General features: G+C 45.8%; 1 protein-coding gene across 1 annotated transcript in view; it reads right to left on the bottom strand.

Moving 5' to 3' along the window:
* Positions 1-17,587, bottom strand: part of LOC126235249 (uncharacterized) — a 94,463-nt gene extending 76,876 nt beyond the window's left edge. Inside the window, exon 1 of the mRNA XM_049943980.1 lies at positions 17,544-17,587. The gene's annotated coding sequence lies outside the window, so the exon portion shown is untranslated. The remainder of the gene's footprint in view (positions 1-17,543) is intronic.
* Between the last annotated feature and the right edge of the window lie 2,185 nt (positions 17,588-19,772).

The following is a 19,772-nucleotide window of genomic DNA, read 5'->3' as shown; positions in this document are numbered from 1 at the left end:
AGGACATCACACACATCCATGCCCGAGGCAGGATTCGAAACTGCGACCGTAGCGGTCGCCCGGATCCAGACTGAAGAGCCTAGAACCTCTCGACCACTCCGGCCGGCCATACGGTATAATAATAAAAGACAACCCCAGTTGTGAAGGTGGAGGTAGGGATGGGAAAGTAATAGGTAAACATAGCTGTCGAACGGCATGAGCAACATCAGACACACTTTTCATACACAGTACATGGCTTACTATTAAGAAAAGTATACTGCTGAGATTAGGGGCGGAGGTAGCGTTTGGAGGAGGTCACATGTAGAGCATAGCTCAGGAACGCTTGGATCAGAATCAGCCAAACTTGGTACAGATATGGCTTATTATCCACTAAAAAATATCGTATAAGACAGCCCAAGCTCCGCTTAGAGTGCAGGAAAGAGGGAGAGGACATATGAAACTAATTGAAAACGACCGATATTTTTCGTTCCTATAAGGGTGACTGATTATAGTCTCGGTGGCAAATTGCCCGTGGGAGTGTGATTAGCATTACAGTGCGACGATTTTTAAAAATAATCGAAAAGCACGAAAATTAATGTGTCTCATATGTGATAGTGCAAATATCATTTTTCACCTAGTGTTTCATGTCAGAGAAGGAGAAGGGGTGACGCAGAAATAATAAAAAGACAACCATTATTAGTGTCGAAATAATAATACTTAGGTTGTTAGACTGATTGCTGGGGGTCCTGGAGATATTTTACGCGTAGGACTGGGTGTGGGTTTGGGGAACGAGAAGAGGGTGACATAACACCTTAATAGTGAGCTGCGTGAAATTTCAACCAGTCTTGGATGACGTTGGGTAATCATCTAGCAACTAATAATACACACCGTGACGTGGTCTATCACTCCCAACACACAATGTGCACAGATTCTGGTTGTTGCGCACGAGTGCCGAGAACAGCAGCTGGTCATAACTGCTCAGTCAGTTCCGAACATTTTCGTAATTACGTTGTCATTCAGTTACATCTTTTAACAAGCGCTATTGAAACAATTTCAAAATATAAAATTTTTATATTACTTCCAGTATTAGCTTTCCCACTCGTAAAACTACCTTCATAAGAATGGTAACATGTATGTTTCTATCTCGAGTATGTAGTACTCCCATTACTTACTAGCTGACTCGTCAGTATGTACTGAAGTGATACAAGTCATGGGATAGCTATATACACACATAGAGTGCCTTGGCGGAGCTGTCATTTGTACTCTCATTCACGTGAAAAGGTTTCCGACGCAATTACGGCTGCTCGACGAGAATTAACAAGCTTTGAACGCGGAATGGTAGTTGGAGCTAGACGCAGGAGACATTCCATTTCGGAAATCGTTAGGGAATTCAATATTCCGACATCCACAATGTCAAGAATGTGACAAGAATAGCATATTTTAGGCATTCCCTCTCACCACGGACAACGCAGTGGCTGACGACCTTTATTTAACGACTCAGAGCATCGCCGTTTGCGTAGGGCCGTCAGTCCTAACAGACATGCAACACCGCGTGATATAAATGTAGAAATCAACGTGGGACGTACGACGAACGCATTCTTTAGGACAGTGCGGCGAATTCTGGCGTTAATGGCCTTTGGCAGCAGACGACCGACACGAGTTCCTTTGCTAACGAGACATCACCTGAAGCGCCTATCTTGGGTTTGTGACCGTGTCGGTTGGATCCGAGACTACTGAAAAACCGTGGCCTCGTCAGGTGAGTCCCGATTTCAGATAGGAAGAGCTGATTACAGGGTTCGAGTGTGGCGCAAAATGGTTCAAATGGCTCTAAGCACTATGGGACTCAACATCTGAGGTCATCAGTCCCCTAGAACTTAGAACTACTTAAACCTAACTAACCTAAGGACACCACAAACATCCATGCCCGAGGCAGGATTCGAACCTGCGACCGTAGCAGCCGCGTGGTTAGTGTGGCGCAGATCCCACGGAAGCCGTGGACCTAAGTTGCCTACGAGGCACTGTGAAGCTGGTGGTGGCTTCTTAATTGTGTGACTGCGTTTACATGGAATGGACTGGGTCGTCTGGTTCAACTGAATCGATCATTGACTGGAAATTTTAATGTTCGGGTATTTGGAGACCACTTGCAGCTATCAATGGAGTTCATGGTCCGAACAACGATGAAATTTATGTAATTGACAATGCGCCATGTCACCGGGCCAAAATCGTTCGCGACTGGTTTGAAGAGCATTCTGGACAATTCGAGTTAATAATTTGGTCACCCAGATCGCCCGACATGAATCCCATCGAACATTTATGAGACGTAATCGAGAGGTCAGTTCGTGCACAAATCCTGCACCGGCAACACTTTCGCAGTGAAATGAAATGAAACGAGCGTGTGGCATAGTTGGCCGGGAGGCCCCATCCGGGGGAGTTCGGCCGCCTAGTCCAAGTCCTAACTGCAGTCGACGCCATTTTGGGCGACTTGCGTGCCGGTGATGAGGATGAAATGATGGTGAGGACAACACAACACCCATTCCACGAGCGGAGAAAATCTCCAACCTGGCCTGGAATCGAACACGGGCCCACGGCAGGGTAGGCAAGCACGTTACCACGCAGTTAATCAGACGGACACTTTCGCAATTATGAACGGCTATAGCGGTAGAACGACTCAGTATTTCTGCAGGAGACTTCCAACGACTTGCTGAGTCCACGCCACGCCGAGTTGCTGCACTATGCTGCGCAAAAGGAGGTCCGACACGATACGAGATATCCCCTGATTTTTGTCACCTCCGCGTACTTAGTACACTGGCTGATTGCTTCTGACTCACACCAGACTGTGCCTTACCTAATGCTTAGACGCTGAGAAACCACAGGCCAAACCACAGCATTAGCAGTTGGCCGCCGTACAGCAAGCAACGCAAGCTGCGGGGCTGCCAGCGTCTATAACATATTCGTCAGCCAATGTACTGTAAGGTGCCAGGACATGGGCACTTACACGTTAGCTTACCAACATTAGTTTTAATAATAAAGGGACTGGCAAAGGCATCAGATCATGACTCTATTGCCGGCCGCGGTGGCCGAGCGGTTCTAGGCGTCCGGAACCGCACGACTGCTACGGTCGCAGGTTCGAATCCTGCCTCGGGCATGGATGTGTGTGATGTCCTTAGGTTAGTTAGGCTTAAGTAGTTCTAAGTTCTAGAGGACTGATGACCTCAGATGTTAAGTCCCATAGTGCTCGGAGCCATTTGAACCGTGACTCTATTGAATTATGATAAATATGAGGCACTCTCGAGCAGTATTCCCTGCATGTCTGCATGATTGAGCCACTAACTTAAAGTGTTGGTGAAAAGTGTCGGAAATGGAGAATTATAGTCTGCAGCTGGCCGTAGCTCGGCGGACCGCCGTGGGCGGCAGGTAGTAGTCACCATACGCGCGGGATAATGCGGCGCTTTTGGGGATAGCCCAGCATCCAGAGCCACCTGTGCTGGGCAACACGTGGCGAAGACGGGGATTTCGTTTTCCTAAGAGCGTTATGACCTACTCGATCATTGGGTAGATCTCAGAAATGCCGTTGGAGGGATTTCGGCGATGATAGAGCGTCCGACATTGGCCGAAACTGAGTATTCTTCCGCCGCGTTTTCGTACGCCTGGGAGACGGGAGCATTGTGGAGAGGGGTCTTCGTCTTCAGCCCTCGAGCGGTACGGACTTCAAGACGCCGTCTGGGCCATCGTCTTCGAAGGGAGATATACGGTCTGTATCGCAGCACTGCACCAACGCGTGTTCCGTGCAGAGTTCTGCGGTTAAAGCTCTTTGTGTGCTCAGAAGCGAGATTTTCACCAACGCTTAACCACTTCCAACAACTTACCTATTATTTTCGATCTAGAAGTTATCCTTGCGAGGTGCCGAGTATTTACCAACGCAGCTGCCGGTAATAGGGCGCCTTATTGCAAATTGTTAATGTGCCATTCTCAGGAGTGTGTGGGTGGACAAAGAAATTCACATTTTTTTTTTGTAAATTTTGTCAGTTGTGGGGGATATCAAATTAAAATGCCAATACTACAATCGAATTATCGACTTCATTGTGCCGGCCGGAGTGGCCGAGCGGTTCTAGGCGCTACAGTTTGGAACCACGCGATCGCTACGGTCGCAGGTTCGAATCCTGCCTCGGGCATGGATGTGTGTGACGTCCTTAGGTTTAAGTAGTTCTAAGTTCTAGGGGACTGATGACCTCAGAAGTTAAGTCCCATAGTACTCAGAGCCATTTGAACCATTTTTTTTTTTACTTCATTGTAGCTAACATTTAACCTGTCCCAGTAAGCTTTACATGTACTCTAGTCACTGCACAGCTTGCCCAGACGGGAAGGAAAGAAGGTTTGCGGTCTTCTATGTCAGCGACGGACAAATAAGCTTACAAGTACGACACGCTGATGTGAGAACTAGCTTGCCACCGAAGACCTTAATTTGCCTTTTAAAGTCTGAAATTTTTCTCAGTAGTGGAGAAAGCAATGGCACACAAGACAAGAGTCCATCCAATACACAGCTTCGAACCATTGACACAGCAGATCCACAACCGTTGCAGCTCTGACCATCCACCAATATTGTGGACGAAGTTGTTACGAATAACCTCATGCTGTGGTCACACTGCCTGCTCAGTACAAATTAATTGACTCTTGTTGTCATCTTCTACCCACGTGTCCATTGTCGGAACAGCATGCCCTGTACGAGTCAAAACGTCGAGAGTATGACGGAGTCCAATCATTCTGCGCAGTACAAATTCACTCGCTTATCTTTGAACTTCACGCGGCATACTGATATTTGTCACGTTTCCGCCTCTTTCTTAAGCCGTTCACTGACTAAAATTTCTGATTACGCAGGAGCGAGCGGCTTCAGGCTTAGGTGAACACCTCTACAGTCTTAATTATGTATTCCTGGTACTCTCCTACACGTCATTTGAATTTCGATTAATTTTTGCAGGATGTTGTAATTTTCTCAACTATTAGCGTATTTTGTACTATGTTGGTGCATAAGTCTGCAACGTTTTTGTGTTGCTTCTTGGAATACGGATGCTAAGGGTTTATTTATCGATTGTCTTTCTTCATTTGTAGAAGAAAGAGTTTATATATTGTCATTTTGTCATTTGCAAATAGTGAGTGGAACTGTGGACGCTAGAAAGTGGACAAATCGGAACATTTCCGATATACACTCCTGGAAATGGAAAAAAGAACACATTGACACCGGTGTGTCAGACCCACCATACTTGCTCCGGACACTGCGAGAGGGCTGTACAAGCAATGATCACACGCACGGCATAGCGGACACACCAGGAACCGCGGTGTTGGCCGTCGAATGGCGCTAGCTGCGCAGCATTTGTGCACCGCCGCCGTCAGTGTCAGCCAGTTTGCCGTGGCATACGGAGCTCCATCGCAGTCTTTAATACTGGTAGCATGCCGCGACAGCGTGGACGTGAACCGTATGTGCAGTTGACGGACTTTGAGCGAGGGCGTATAGTGGGCATGCGGGAGGCCGGGTGGACGTACCGCCGAATTGCTCAACACGTGGGGCGTGAGGTCTCCACAGTACATCGATGTTGTCGCCAGTGGTCGGCGGAAGCTGCACGTGCCCGTCGACCTGGGACCGGACCGCAGCGACGCACGGATGCACGCCAAGACCGTAGGATCCTACGTAGTGCCGTAGGGGACCGCACCGCCACTTCCCAGCAAATTAGGGACACTGTTGCTCCTGGGGTATCGGCGAGGACCATTCGCAACCGTCTCCATGAAGCTGGGCTACGGTCCCGCACACCGTTAGGCCGTCTTCCGCTCACGCCCCAACATCGTGCAGCCCGCCTCCAGTGGTGTCAGCGATGAGAGTCGCTTCTGCCTTGGTGCCAATGATGGTCGTATGCGTGTTTGGCGCCGTGCAGGTGATCGCCACAATCAGGACTGCATACGACCGAGGCACACAGGGACAACACCCGGCATCATGGTGTGGGGAGCGATCTCCTACACTGGCCGTACACCACTGGTGATCGTCGAGGGGACACTGAATAGTGCACGGTACATCCAAACCGTCATCGAACCCATCGTTCTACCATTCCTAGACCGGCAAGGGAACTTGCTGTTCCAACAGGACAATGCACGTCCGCATGTATCCCGTGCCACCCAACGTGCTCTAGAAGGTGTAAGTCAACTACCCTGGCCAGCAAGATCTCCGGATCTGTCCCCCATTGAGCATGTTTGGGACTGGATGAAGCGTCGTCTCACGCGGTCTGCACGTCCAGCACGAACGCTGGTCCAACTGAGGCGCCAGGTGGAAATGGCATGGCAAGCCGTTCCACAGGACTACATCCAGCATCTCTACGATCGTCTCCATGGGAGAATAGCAGCCTGCATTGCTGCGAAAGGTGGATATACACTGTACTAGTGCCGACATTGTTCATGCTCTGTTGCCTGTGTCTATGTGCCTGTGGTTCTGTCAGTGTGATCATGTGATGTATCTGACCCCAGGAATGTGTCAATAAAGTTTCCCCTTCCTGGGACAATGAATTCACGGTGTTCTTATTTCAATTTCCAGGAGTGTATTCTTATGTTTGAGTTCAATAGAGGGGTGACAGCAGAGAGGCAGCCAGAAAGGTTTGCGCCGTGTATGAGGATATTGCCATTGGGCAGAACAAAGCAAGAAAATGGTTTTATCGTTTTAAGGGGGATTAGTGACTCCACGTTCAGGAAGACCTTCGGTGTTTGATGAAAATCGTCTACATCTACATACACGCTCCGCTATCCATCAAGCGGTGAGTGGCGGAGGGCACAATTCGCGTCTCATATTCCCCTCCCCCCTCCCCTCTGTTCCACTCGTGGATCGCGCGAGGGAAAAACGACTGTCTGAACGCCTCAGTACAAGCTCTTATTTCCCTTATCTTTGGATAATTATCATTACGTGATTTGAAAGTTGGTGGTAATAATATATGCTCTACATCCTCGGTGAAGATTGGATTTTGGAATTTAGTGAGTAGCCCCTTCTGTTTAGCGCGTCATCTATCTGCAAGCGTATCCCACTTCAAACTTTCTATGAGATTTGTAACGCTCTCGCGATGGCTACATGTACCAGTCACGAATCTTGCCCCTCTTCTTTGGACCTTCTCAATCTCTTGAATCAGACCCAACTGGTAAGGGTCCTATACAGACGAACAATAAGACTGGACGAACTAACGTATATTAAGCTATTTCCTTTGTTGAAGGACTGCATCGCTTCAGGATTCTACCAATAAACCGCAATCTAGAGTTCGCCTTACCTGTTACTTGTGTAATCTGATCATTCCATTTGAGATTATTTCGAGTAGTCACACCCAGATACTTGACTGATGTTACCGCTTCCAAAGACTCATCATTTATTTTGTACTCGTACATTAATGGCGATTTTCGCCTTGTTATACGCAGTAGGTTACACTAACTAATATTGAGAGATAACTGCCAGTCATTACACCACGCATTAATTTTCTGCAAATCCTCATTCATTTGTTCACAACTTTAGTGTGATACTACTTTCCTGTAGACTACAGCATCATCGGCAAACAGTCTAATGTCGCTGTCAATACCATCAACCAGATCGTTTATGTAAATCGTAAAAAGCAGAGGACCTATTACGCTGCCCTGGGGCACACCTGAAGTTACTCTTGTTTCTGTTGAAGTTACCCCGTTCAGGACGACATACTGCTCCCTGTCTGTTAGGAAACTTTCTATCCAACAGCATATGTCATTGGATAGACCGTAAGCGCGCACTTTTTGTAGCAAGCGACAGTGCGAAACTAAAGACATTAATCCAAAATGATACACGCCAGCGCACTCGAGAACTGGCAAATGTGATGAACTGTGATCCTCACACACCATCTTACGACATTTGCACGTAATGGGGAAGGTTCAAAAATCTGGTGTATGGATACCGCATGCTACAGGCCAAAATCACAAAACTCAGCGGGTGACCATACGTGCATCTCTGCTTGCAAGTCTTCAATTAGTTCGTGAACAACACCGACCATTCCTATTACGTATAGTTAGTGGTGACGAGAAAAGGTGTCTTTATGCAAATATAAGGTAAAGAAAGGAATGGTTGAGCCCAAACAAAGCAGCAACTCCTCGTACAAAGACCTGTGCGCATTGCCCGCATCTCGTGGTCGTGCGGTAGCGTTCTCGCTTCCCACGCCCGGGTTCCCGGGTTCGATTCCCGGCGGGGTCAGGGATTTTCTCTGCCTCGTGATGGCTGGGTGTTGTGTGCTGTCCTTAGGTTAGTTAGGTTTAAGTAGTTCTAAGTTCTAGGGGACTGATGACCATAGATGTTTAGTCCCATAGTGCTCAGAGCCATTTGAACCATTTGAACCTGTGCGCATCCACAAATGATAACCTAATGGATCCGGTGGAACAGCAACGGTGTAGTGCATTTGCTTCCTCGACTTTTAACCATCAGTGGCGAGCTGACATTTATTGTGAACAACTGAGACGTCTTGCAGACGCAGTCTAAGAACAACGACCAGGAAGACTGCGTGACGTGACGCTACTGCACGACAAGGCCCGCCCGCATTCCCCTAGACAAAAAACGCTATACAGAAGTTGGATTGGGAAGTCATTGCGCACCCTCCTTATTCATCTGATCTTGTGCCCTCAGACTTTCATCTTCTCCATTTTGTATCGAACAACTCTAAGGAATTTCCTTTCCGGATGAAAATGCGCTGCAAACATTGGTCGATGAGTTTTTCACCTACAGTCGCAGAATCGAAATGTTACCCCAGCGTAAGCAGACTGTTGTAAATAGTGAAGGATAATATATTATTGGTGACTATAGTCTCTGTTGTGCGTATCTGTTCTATTTACTAAATATATAGAAAACCACTACGAAATTATACACCAATCCAATAATATTGTGTAGCAACGCTGCTTAATTAACACAATAGCGTACTGCTTTATGTTTCCCAGAGTTACTGCAATTTTCGTGTTTTGTGAGCACGACCCACCGTTACAGCTTTGTTTCTGCCAGCACTTTTCTCCCTCTTTGTCAATTTTCCGGAAACTGTCCTGCATTGTTTGCAGGGCTAGTACTCCTGGAAGAAAGAATATTGCGGAGAAATGGCTTAGCCACAGCTTAGGAGACTGTTTCCAGAATAAATCTTGGACTCTGCAGCCGAGTGTGTTCTGTTTTGAAACGGAACATGATCCTTAATGTTTTAAACATTCAGGAATTTTCAGCATCATACTGTAATATGTTATGTTGTGCGGGAATAATTACCTGCAAGCAACTCGTGTTATCATATTCTTCTGCATCTTGAGTGTCAGCGATACCACAAGACGTTGTACCCTGTTTACTGTCGACTTTATGATGATGTCAGAGTCAATCCTGCGATATTATGTGTCTGTTACGTAGCCGGTAGCTTCCCGATAAGAAGATCGAGACACAGGCAGCAGCTATCTTGTCGGCTTTGAAGTGGAGAACAACGGCCAAAATCCGAACTGGTATTAAAAACTGTATATGGAAACACACAATCGGGCATGGATGTTTGTGATGTCCTTAGGTTAGTTAGGTTTAACTAGTTCTAAGTTCTAGGGGACTAATGACCTCAGCAGTTGAGTCCCATAGTACTCAGAGCCAGCCACACACAGAAAAGAATTTTTTTCTGTTTGATCGTAAGTAGAAAAGGAAATGGATACACAATTCGACGAGCGCCCTATGATCATAGATGCAAGTTGCTTGTGATAATTCGCTTACTAGCCTTAGAATAAGAAAGATGAGGGTTTAACATTCATTAGGCAAAGAGGTTCTGATATTCTTCACAGGTTTGCAGCCGGATCATCTCGTCGTCCAGACACAATATTTCGGCGGACCAGCTGGCCGCCATCTTCAGGTGAGTTAATGCTAGTGCACTGCCTCGCCGGAACTGAATTCCAGCCACAACGACGGAAACCTTTATACACCACGGACAGAGCACCGCGCGTGCGAGAGAAGATGGGCAGCGCCTCCTGGCGGCAAGTAGACACGCAGCGCGCCGGTGGGAGAAGCCGGCAGAAACGTTAAATCGCAACAGCAGTAGTTGGAAGAATCCAATGATAGAAAAGAAGACCGTTGTTGTTTAATGTCGGACAAAATCGGATTCCGTATCTTACTTAGAGGAAAACCTTTATCCCTGTAAATAATATTACTGGATAATCTAATTTCAATGGATTCTTTAAGAACACATTCCCAATAGCGAGAAGCAGAAGAGATCAATTGTGTCTTGTCATACATCATCCTGTGTCCTTCGTTCAGGCAATGTTTCGCCACTGCCGACTTCTCAGGTTGGAACAACCGAGTGTGCCGATGATGTTCCACGCACCGGTCCTGAATAGTTCGAATAGTTTGACCAATATACTTCTTTCCACGGTGACACGGAATTTCATAAACCCCGGGCTTCCACATGCCCAAATTATCTTTAACTGGGCCAAGAAGGGCTCTAGTCTTGGCCACCGGCGTAAAAACACTTTTAATATTATATTTTCTTAAAATTCTTGAAATTTTGGATGATATACTTCCCGCAAAAGGGTAAATAAGCAACAGCTTCAAAATTATCCTCTACTGGCTCGCGTGACGGACCAAACTGAAGAGCACGGCATATTTGTTGTTCCGTATATCCATTCTGTTTAAAAACAATCTTAAAATGATCAAGTTCTTCTTTCAGATGTTCTTCGTCAGAAATGGCATAAGCTCTTTTAACCAGTGTCCGCAAAACTCCACTAAGTTCGTGTGGTGAATGACAGCTGGTCGCATGTAGATAGCGGTCAGTATGAGTGGGTTTCCTATACACACTATGTCCAAAAGTCCCATCATCCTTTCTTTGCACTAAAACATCAAGAAATGGAAGTTTACCATCACTTTCAATTTCCGTAGTAAATTTAATACTTGGGTGTAGACAATTAAAATGATCTGAGAAACGATTCAGAGCATCAATTCCATGTGGCCAAACCATAAAAATGTCATCAACGTATCTCACAAAACACTTTGGTTTAAGAAACGAAGTTTTGAGTGCCATGTCCTCAAAGTCTTCCATAAAAAGGTTGGCGACTATGGGGGAGAGTGGACTCCTCATAGCCACCCCGTCAGTTTGCTCAAAATATACATCATTAAAAAGAAAATACGTTGAAGTCAACACATGACGACATAACTTGGTAGTTTCTTCATCTAATTTCTCACCGATAAGTAACAGGGTCTCTTCAAGAGGAACCTGAGTGAAGAGAGTAATAACATCAAAGCTAACGAGCGAGTCAGAAGGACCACAGTACAAACATTTTAATCGTCGAATAAAGTCGGACGAATTTGATATGTGGTGTTCACATTTTCCCACATATGTCCTGACGACTGAAGCTAAATATTTGGCCAAATTATAGGTACGGGCGCCCAAGTTGCTGACAATGGGACGCAGAGGAATACCACTCTTATGAATTTTGGTAAACCATACAATCTTGGAGGAACCGCCGCACCAGGATGAAGTTTCTTGATGACATCACCAAGTAAGGAGCTCTTCTTTAAAAGTGAGAGAGTCTTCCGTTTTATACAATCCGTGGGATCATTTTTGATTTTCCGATAGGCCGATTCCTCTAACAAAAGATCCATTTTGGCGACATAATCCTAACGTGAGATAATAACCGTGGCATTACCCTTATCAGCCGGAAGAATTATTAGATCCCGATTTTCTCTCAGAGACGAATAGCAGCCCTTTCACAAGATGGTATATTATTCCGTGGAGCGGAAACTCGACGAAGTTTATAGGCAACCTCTTGCCTGATCTCTTCTATCCTGTTCTCAGGAAGGCGGGCCACAGCATGATCCGGCTGCAAACCCGTGAAGAATATCAGAAGTTATTACGCCGGGAAAGTCTACGAAATCACAGGTAAAGAGGTTATTAGGGACGGGGAAGCAAGTTTGCCGTACGCTTTTAAAACAAACCATCCCGGAATTTGGCTTACGCGACGTAGGGCAACCACAGAAAACTTAAATCTGGATGTCCCGGCAGGGATCTAAAGCTTGCTCCTTTCGAATGAGAGTCCAGTTTTCTAATCATTGGATCATCTTGTTCGATTTAAAACTTACAAAAGATTGCAGTTATGTTCGTGTCAGCATTCGTGGTGAGGATGTGAATAATACCTACTCGTGCCTGAACTACACATCCTATCCGAATGGACAGGTTGAAAGCGAGCCTAGTGCTCGTTTCCATGGAGTAATTCTCACTTAAGTTTATGTGTTGATTAGTAATTAAATCAATTTAGACTGGACTGAATCACTGAGATATTATCTCTGACTAGCATTTGATCAAATTTAGAATAAAACTTTGGTATTGACACCAAATAAAAGATTAAGAGCCAAATAGTCAAATCAGGTGCATGTGAGGGAGCCAGACTATAAGTCAGACGGTTTCACAAGTAACGTTAACAACAAAATTTAAAAGTCATTTAATATTTACTCACGAATAAAATCACAAGTAACTTCAATTGCTAATAATAATGACCGAAGGAATGCTTGAAATTGTTTTTATTACACGGTAACTATTTCAGTAACTCTGTTGGTATGCAGGATTCGTCTCATCTACATGCACAAGCACATTCATCCCAGAATACATACACAAAAAAGAAGAGAACGTAAGGATAAATGTACACACAAGATTAAAGCACGCTGGACCAGAGAAAAGTAAGCCTTACTGATCGACTGCGTGGTTAGTAGCTCGCTTAGAAATTCTCTATCTCGGAGGTACGACAATATATGGAAATACATAAGACGATAGCAAATTGTTATACCATTCGAAATTCAAGTTGAGCAACACGCTTGAGTGAATAATAACGTTGAGATGAAATATCTCTACGTAGCGTGAAGGCACTTGGTCTAGTTCAGCTAACCACTACGAAGAAACTGCAAGCTCACGAAATGAATTTAAATTTGAGACAAAAGTTGTACTAAGTACTCTCTTATCACCATGTAGGCATAGGACAGAGACTCGCTTAAATAATTAAAATATTAATAAGCATAGTCATTGCCCCACAACTGAAATAGATACGCCGGTACGATTTACATGGCTATACTGCTTACAGAGAGGCTACTCAAACTCTGAAAATTTCAGGTATGGGCAGCAAGAAGGAATAGTGTTCACATAATAAACATACTTTGAAATATTAAGTATTTTCAACTTTTTGATTTATAAAACTCACTAAAATCAAAATCCAATGCTAGGTTAAAAACACAGAATTCCCTGAGATTTTATGAAATTTCTGAAATTTCCTGAGATTTCCCTGGTTTTACAGGTAAAATGTAATTCTCTGAGAATTCCAGGTTTCCCAGAAAAATAGCCACCCTGTGCTAAGAAACTTATTAGCATCTCAACTTGGAGCAAATTCTTACAAATTCCAAATACTTAAACTTAAGTAACAAAGAGAAGAGATGAAAGTCCGATACAGCCATCAACAGTGCAACGAGAGACGCTACGACGGAATAGATATGAAATCAGACGGAGAACTTGACCGCGTGAAAAAGAAGGACGAGGCGCGCTGCTGCTACGGTCGCAGGTTCGAATTCTGCCTGGGGCATGGATGTGTGTGATGTCCTTAGGTTAAGTTAGGTTTAAGTAGTTCTAAGTCTAGGGGACTGATGACCTCAGATGTTAAGTCCCATACTGCTTAGAGCCATTTGAACCATTTTTTGGGGACGCTTTAGTGAGGTGCCTGAATGTCTGTGGAGGAATAGCAGCGGATGTTTTCTTAAAAACCGAAATCATAGACGCTAGTGATATTGGACGCTTGAGCGAAATCGAAGTTCCAACTCATCCCAAAGCTGTTCCATAATAATCATGCTGATACGAACAATCATCGAGTCCTTAGTCGTCCTCAGTTGTACGCAGTACACAATATTGTGAAACGTATTCGTATCCTTCCTCATTTAGGATTTTCTTAAGCGCTGTAGGGGGACCACATCCTGACTACCCATACCATAACATCACTTCTCTGTTGGCACTACACATTATGACAGATATGATTGTCCAGGCATTCGCAAGCCCCAAACCCATCGTTTGCCATACGGTACAGTGTGAGTCATCACACCAAATAATTCGTTTCCAGTCGTCTACTATCCAGTAACGTTCCTTTATAGACCTCATGAAGCTTCACTTACCATCGAATACATAGATGTGTGGCTGATAAGGAGCTGATCGACCATTGTACAACATTCGTTTTAGTCGCGGCGCACGATCATTGTGCTGTCTCTTTCCGACCACACGAGTGATTGTTTACGCTGATTTTACGTTGTATGTTTACAATCACCATTCGCAATGCTCGGCGGTTCCTTACCTTGTTTTACTTGTGCTTGTTCCTTTGCGTTCCCAATACAAAATCACATCGCAAACAGTCGAAATGAGCAGCCCTGTAAGGGTTGAAACGTCTCTGATGAATCTGTTACTCAGGTGACGTCTAATGACTAGCCGATGTTCGCAGTCACTGACCTCCCCTGGCCGACTCATTCTGTGTTACTGCTTCCCTACTGCTTCCCTACTGTGCTACTGCTTCCCTACTGGCAACGCCTTTTATATTGCGGGTTCCTACCCTCGTGACAACTAGGGTCGATTACGCATTATTTCCGGATACTTTTCATTAGATGGTGTATATTCGACCCTTCTTCAAAGGTCAGATACAGGTAACAGCAAATTCCCTCTAGCCGGCCGCTGTGGCCGAACGGTTCTAGGCGCCTCAGTCCGCAACCTTGCGACCGCTGCGGTTGCAGGTTCGAATCCTGCCTCGGGCATGGATGCGTGTGATGTCCTTAGGTTAGTTAGGTTTAAGTAGTTCTAAGTTCTAGGGGACTGATGACCTCAGATGTTAGGTCCCATAGTGCTCAGAGCCATTTAAACCATTTGAAATTCCCTCTACTAGTGTCGCGGAGGGCAAATACTCCTGCAGAACGATTTTCGCCTCTTGCTGTTCCACTCGCGGGCAGCACAGAGAAAGGGAGTGTTCATTACGCGAGTTTCACACTATAGGTGCTTGTTGTATCCGAGTTTTCCGATCTCCAAAAAACGTCGTCGTACCTAAGTGCAAATAACGGTTTGTTGCATAACTCTACAGGATATGCTCATCAGACAGTAGATATCGGCGGCCGGTTGATGCCGCGTTTCTTGACTCAACGGAAGGTGTTTGATACATTTCCCCACTGTCTTCTAATGAACAAGATACGAATGTACGGGATATCATACCGGTTTAGTGATTCGATTGACACTTTCCTAGTAAGAAGAGAAATTCAGGTGTAAAGGTAGCTTCAAATATGTGGTAGAGGCGCTTACCCTGAGTACCTGGCTGTCCGGTTTTTTAGCGACGGGCCTTGGTTTATCGTCCCCTCTGCCCTGAAAACCGTTAGCCGTAACGGGAACCCCAGCTCCTAGGCTAATGAGGATGCGAGTTGCATTCCTTTACTTCGCATCTAGCTACAGCGTCAGTTGCTCGCAAAGAGTCTCTCGTGCCGTGTGTTAGAAAAATTCTGTGAAGTGGAAGAACCAAGTGTTTCTGCAGTAGTGCAGCCAGGAGAAGATCCACAAGTAGAGAAGTTGAATGAAGAATCAAAAGGCGAAATCACAAATGCCATTAAATACGCCGAAAATCTACTCCGCGATTTGAATCTCGTAACGAATACACCGCCTAGCGTGATCTCTGTCAATTCCGTTGCAATTGGCGATGAGATATGTATCGCAATACAGGATCTCTTGGTCGAAAGACAGATCATTATTGATGATGAATTGATAGATTTCAACGAAGAAGATGAATTGGGAGTATATGATGCGAACCAAAAATGGAATGAATATTTGAAATAATTAATAAATGAATATATCTTTATAATTTGGGACACATTACACTGTTTATTGATATTCTTTGAAATGAAATTGAAAAATTCGCTCTATTTTGAAAAAAAAAAGTACACGAACAGGATTCGAACACGGTACCTCCACCGCGGTAGCCGTGAACCTTTACCGCTGCGCTACGCTAACTTACTCGGAACATATCTAATGTTACAGATATACATATAGCGCAATGAACTTCAAAATTGATTTTCTCAAAAACCGAGGCCCGTCGCTAAAAAATCGGATAGCCAGGTACTCAGGCTCTGAGCACTATGGGACTTAACTGCTGTGGTCATCACTCCCCTGGAACTACTTAAACCTAACTAACCTAAGGACATCACACACATCCATGCCCGAGGCACGATTCGAACCTGCGACCGTAGCGGTCGCGCGGTTCCAGACTAAACCGCTAGAACCGCTCGGTCACCCCGGCCGGCAAATACTCAGGGTAAGTTCCTCTACAACATATTTGAAGCGCATCAAAATTCGTGATTTACAGTATGGAGGGTCCCCTTGTTAGCGGATAACGTTGGAAGCGCATAGAGGTAATTCACAGACGATACTGTTGTGTGTACAGATGTCGCAACGGTAAAAGACTCTAGCGAAATGCACGAAGACCTGCAGATGACCGACAGTTCTTGCAGGGACTGGCAGTTGACTCTCAATATTAACAACTGTAACGTACTGGCGCATGAATAGAAGAAGTAAAGACCCATATAATTCGATTGCACGATTTCTCCACAATCACAGGAAACGGTCACATCCATTAAACGTGTGGGAGTATGCACACAAAACGGTTTAAAATGGAACGACATCATACAACCACTCGTTAGAAAAGCTAACGTCGAACTGAGATTCATTGCAAGAACATTCGGGAAATATAATCCATCCAAGAAGGTGGTAGCTTACAAAAGACCTCGTTTTACTGATATCTGGGTAGCCTATTACTCTGAACGGGCCCTTACCAGATGGAATTTATCGAGAAAGAGGAGAAGATCAAATGAGAAGTAACGCATTTCGTCACAGGTTCGTTTAGTAAGTGCAAAACGTCGCGAAGATGCTCAGCCTAATCCTGTGGCCGACGGTAAAGAGACGTTGTGGCTCTGAGCACTGCAGGACTTAACTTCTGAGGTCATCAGTCCCCTAGAACTTAGAACTACTTAAACCTAACTAACCTAAGGACATCACACACATCCATGGCCGACGCAGGATTCGAACCCACGACCGTAGCGGTCGCGCGGTTCCAGACTGTATAGCGCGTAGAACCGCTCGGCCACCCCGGCCGGCAGAGAGACGTTGTGCACCACGGTGCTGTGCAATGTTAAAATTCTGAGAACGTCTATTCCTAGAACCCATTGCTTCCTCCTACGTAAGCTCGCGAAAGATCCACGAACGTAGCAGTAGAGAGCTGACGCGGAGGCCAACCCACAGCCGCTCTTCTCGCGTACAATTCGCGACTGCAGCAGGAGACGGTGAAGTGATGGTGATAGACAAAATACCCTCCGGCTCACACTGTAAGGTGACTTGTGGAGGACAGACACAGATGTAGGCGGAGACGTTAGTGATATAGGCCAGTACTTCTCCACATCTGTTCTGTGACAACCTTGTAGGATGGGACGACCCACAACGGCACATTCCGCGACACGTGACAGAAGTTGGTTAGCGACAGTCACGTACCTCACAGGCCGGTGAGCAGCGGAGACGGCCGGCTGGCGGGGCCTCTGGTGGGCGACTGTCGGCGAGAGCTGCGTCGCTTGCAGATAAGCGAGACGATAACACAGCCCAGCAGCGCACCTGTCGCGCCGCACTGCACCGCACCGCGCAGTGCAGTGCTAACTCAGCGGGACCTTCACCGGACCGGCCCTCAGGCAGGCAGCCGACGCAGCAAGGCATATGCAGAGCATTCGTCCAAAAATCTGAGAAGTTTCGAAGTTGCGGGCCTATGGGGTATCGTCTCAGTTGTGCGCCTGGATTCGTGATTTCCTGTCAGGAAGGTCGCAGTTCGTAGTAATAGACGGCAAAACATCGAGTAAAACTGAAGTGATATCAGGTGTTCCCCAGGGAAGCGTCCTGGGACCTCTGTTGTTCCTGATCTATATAAATGACCTGGGTGACAGTCTGAGCAGTTCTCTTAGATTGTTCGCAGATGATGCTGTAATTTACCGTCTAGTAAGGTCATCCGAAGACCAGTATCTGTTGCAAAGCGATTTAGAAAAGATTGCTGAATTGTGTGGCAGGTGGAAGTTGACGCTAAATAACGAAAAGTGTGAGGTGATCCACATGAGTTCCAAAAGAAATCCGTTGGAATTCGATTACTCGATAAATAGTACAATTCTCAAGGCTGTCAATTCAACTAAGTACCTGGGTGTTAAAATTACGAACAACTTCAGTTGGAAAGACCACATAGATAATATTGTGGGGAAGACGAGTCAAAGGTTGCGTTTCATTGGCAGGACACTTAGAAGATGCAACAAGTCCACTAAAGAGACAGCTTACACTACACTCGTTCGTCCTCCGTTAGAATATTGCTGCGCGGTGTGGGATCCTTACCAGGTGGGTTTGACGGAGGACATCGAAAGGGTGCAAAAAAGGGCAGCTCGTTTTGTATTATCACGTAATAGGGGAGAGAGTGTGGCAGATATGAAACGTGAGTTGGGATGGAAGTCATTAAAGCAAAGACGTTTTTCGTCGCGGCGAAATCTATCTACGAAATTTCAGTCACCAACTATCTCTTCCGAATGCGAAAATATTTTGTTGAGCCCAACCTACATAGGTAGGAATGATCATCAAAATAAAATAAGAGAAATCAGAGCTCGAACAGAAAGGTTTAGGTGTTCGTTTTTCCCGTGCGCTATTCGGGAGTGGAATGGTAGAGAGATAGTATGATTGTGGTTCGATGAAACCTCTGCCAAACACTTAAATGTGAATTGCAGAGTAATCATGTAGATGTAGATGTAGATTCCAAAAGAAAGAACAGGTTTCAGTTGTTTATTACAGACAAACTACGAAAGTTAAGAGCACACTGCGGACGTCGCTGGATAGAGGAAGGTTCAGAGTTTTAAAACAGCCGCGTTGTATGTTTGTAGCAACACGGCGACTACATCAAGAGAGAAAATATTTTGTATGTTGGGAGCTGTGAGAAGTGAATCCGTTGTTCAAGTGCAACGTGCATTCCGCGTCAATTCAGCGAGAAGCCGTCGCTGCACAAGCAGGTTTATGCCCGGCGTACAAAATTATTGGCCGGCCGGTGTGGCCCAGCGGCTCTAGGCGCTTCAGTCCGCAACCGCGCGACCGCTACGGCCGCAGGTTCGAATCCTGCCTCGAGCATGAATGTGTGTGATGTCCTTAGGTTAGTTAGGTTTAAGTAGTTCTAAGTTCTAGGGGACTGATGACCTCAGATGTTAAGTCCCATAGGGCTCAGAGCCATTTTTACAAAATTCTTGGAAGTTGGTTGCACGTGCAAAGGGAAGAGCACTGGTCGGCTACGCCACGTCTGGTGAAAATATCGAGCTTATCCGACATGCGTTCACACGGAGTCAAATGGTTCAAATGGCCCTGAGCACTATGGGACTTAACTTCTGAGGTCATTAGTCCCCTAGAACTTAGAACTACTTAAACTTAACTAACCTAAGGACATCACACACATCCATGCCCGAGGCAGGATTCGAACCCGCGACCGTAGCGGTCGCGCTGTTCCAGACTGTAGCGCCTAGAACCGCCGGCCACTCCGGCCGGCCACACGGAGTCCTCGGAAGTCCATAAGGCGGGCAGGTCAGGAACTTCGACTTCCTGAAACTGCGGTGTGCCGCGTTCTGAAATGACGCCTGCATATGAAGCCTTAACAAGTTTCAGTTACTGCAGCAGTTGTGTCCCGACGACCGTAACAGAAGGTACGACTTTTGCATT

The sequence above is a fragment of the Schistocerca nitens genome, chromosome 2, assembly GCF_023898315.1.
Source record: "Schistocerca nitens isolate TAMUIC-IGC-003100 chromosome 2, iqSchNite1.1, whole genome shotgun sequence".
Lineage (NCBI taxonomy): Eukaryota > Metazoa > Arthropoda > Insecta > Orthoptera > Acrididae > Schistocerca > Schistocerca nitens.
This window is presented reverse-complemented; position numbering and strand designations above follow the sequence as displayed.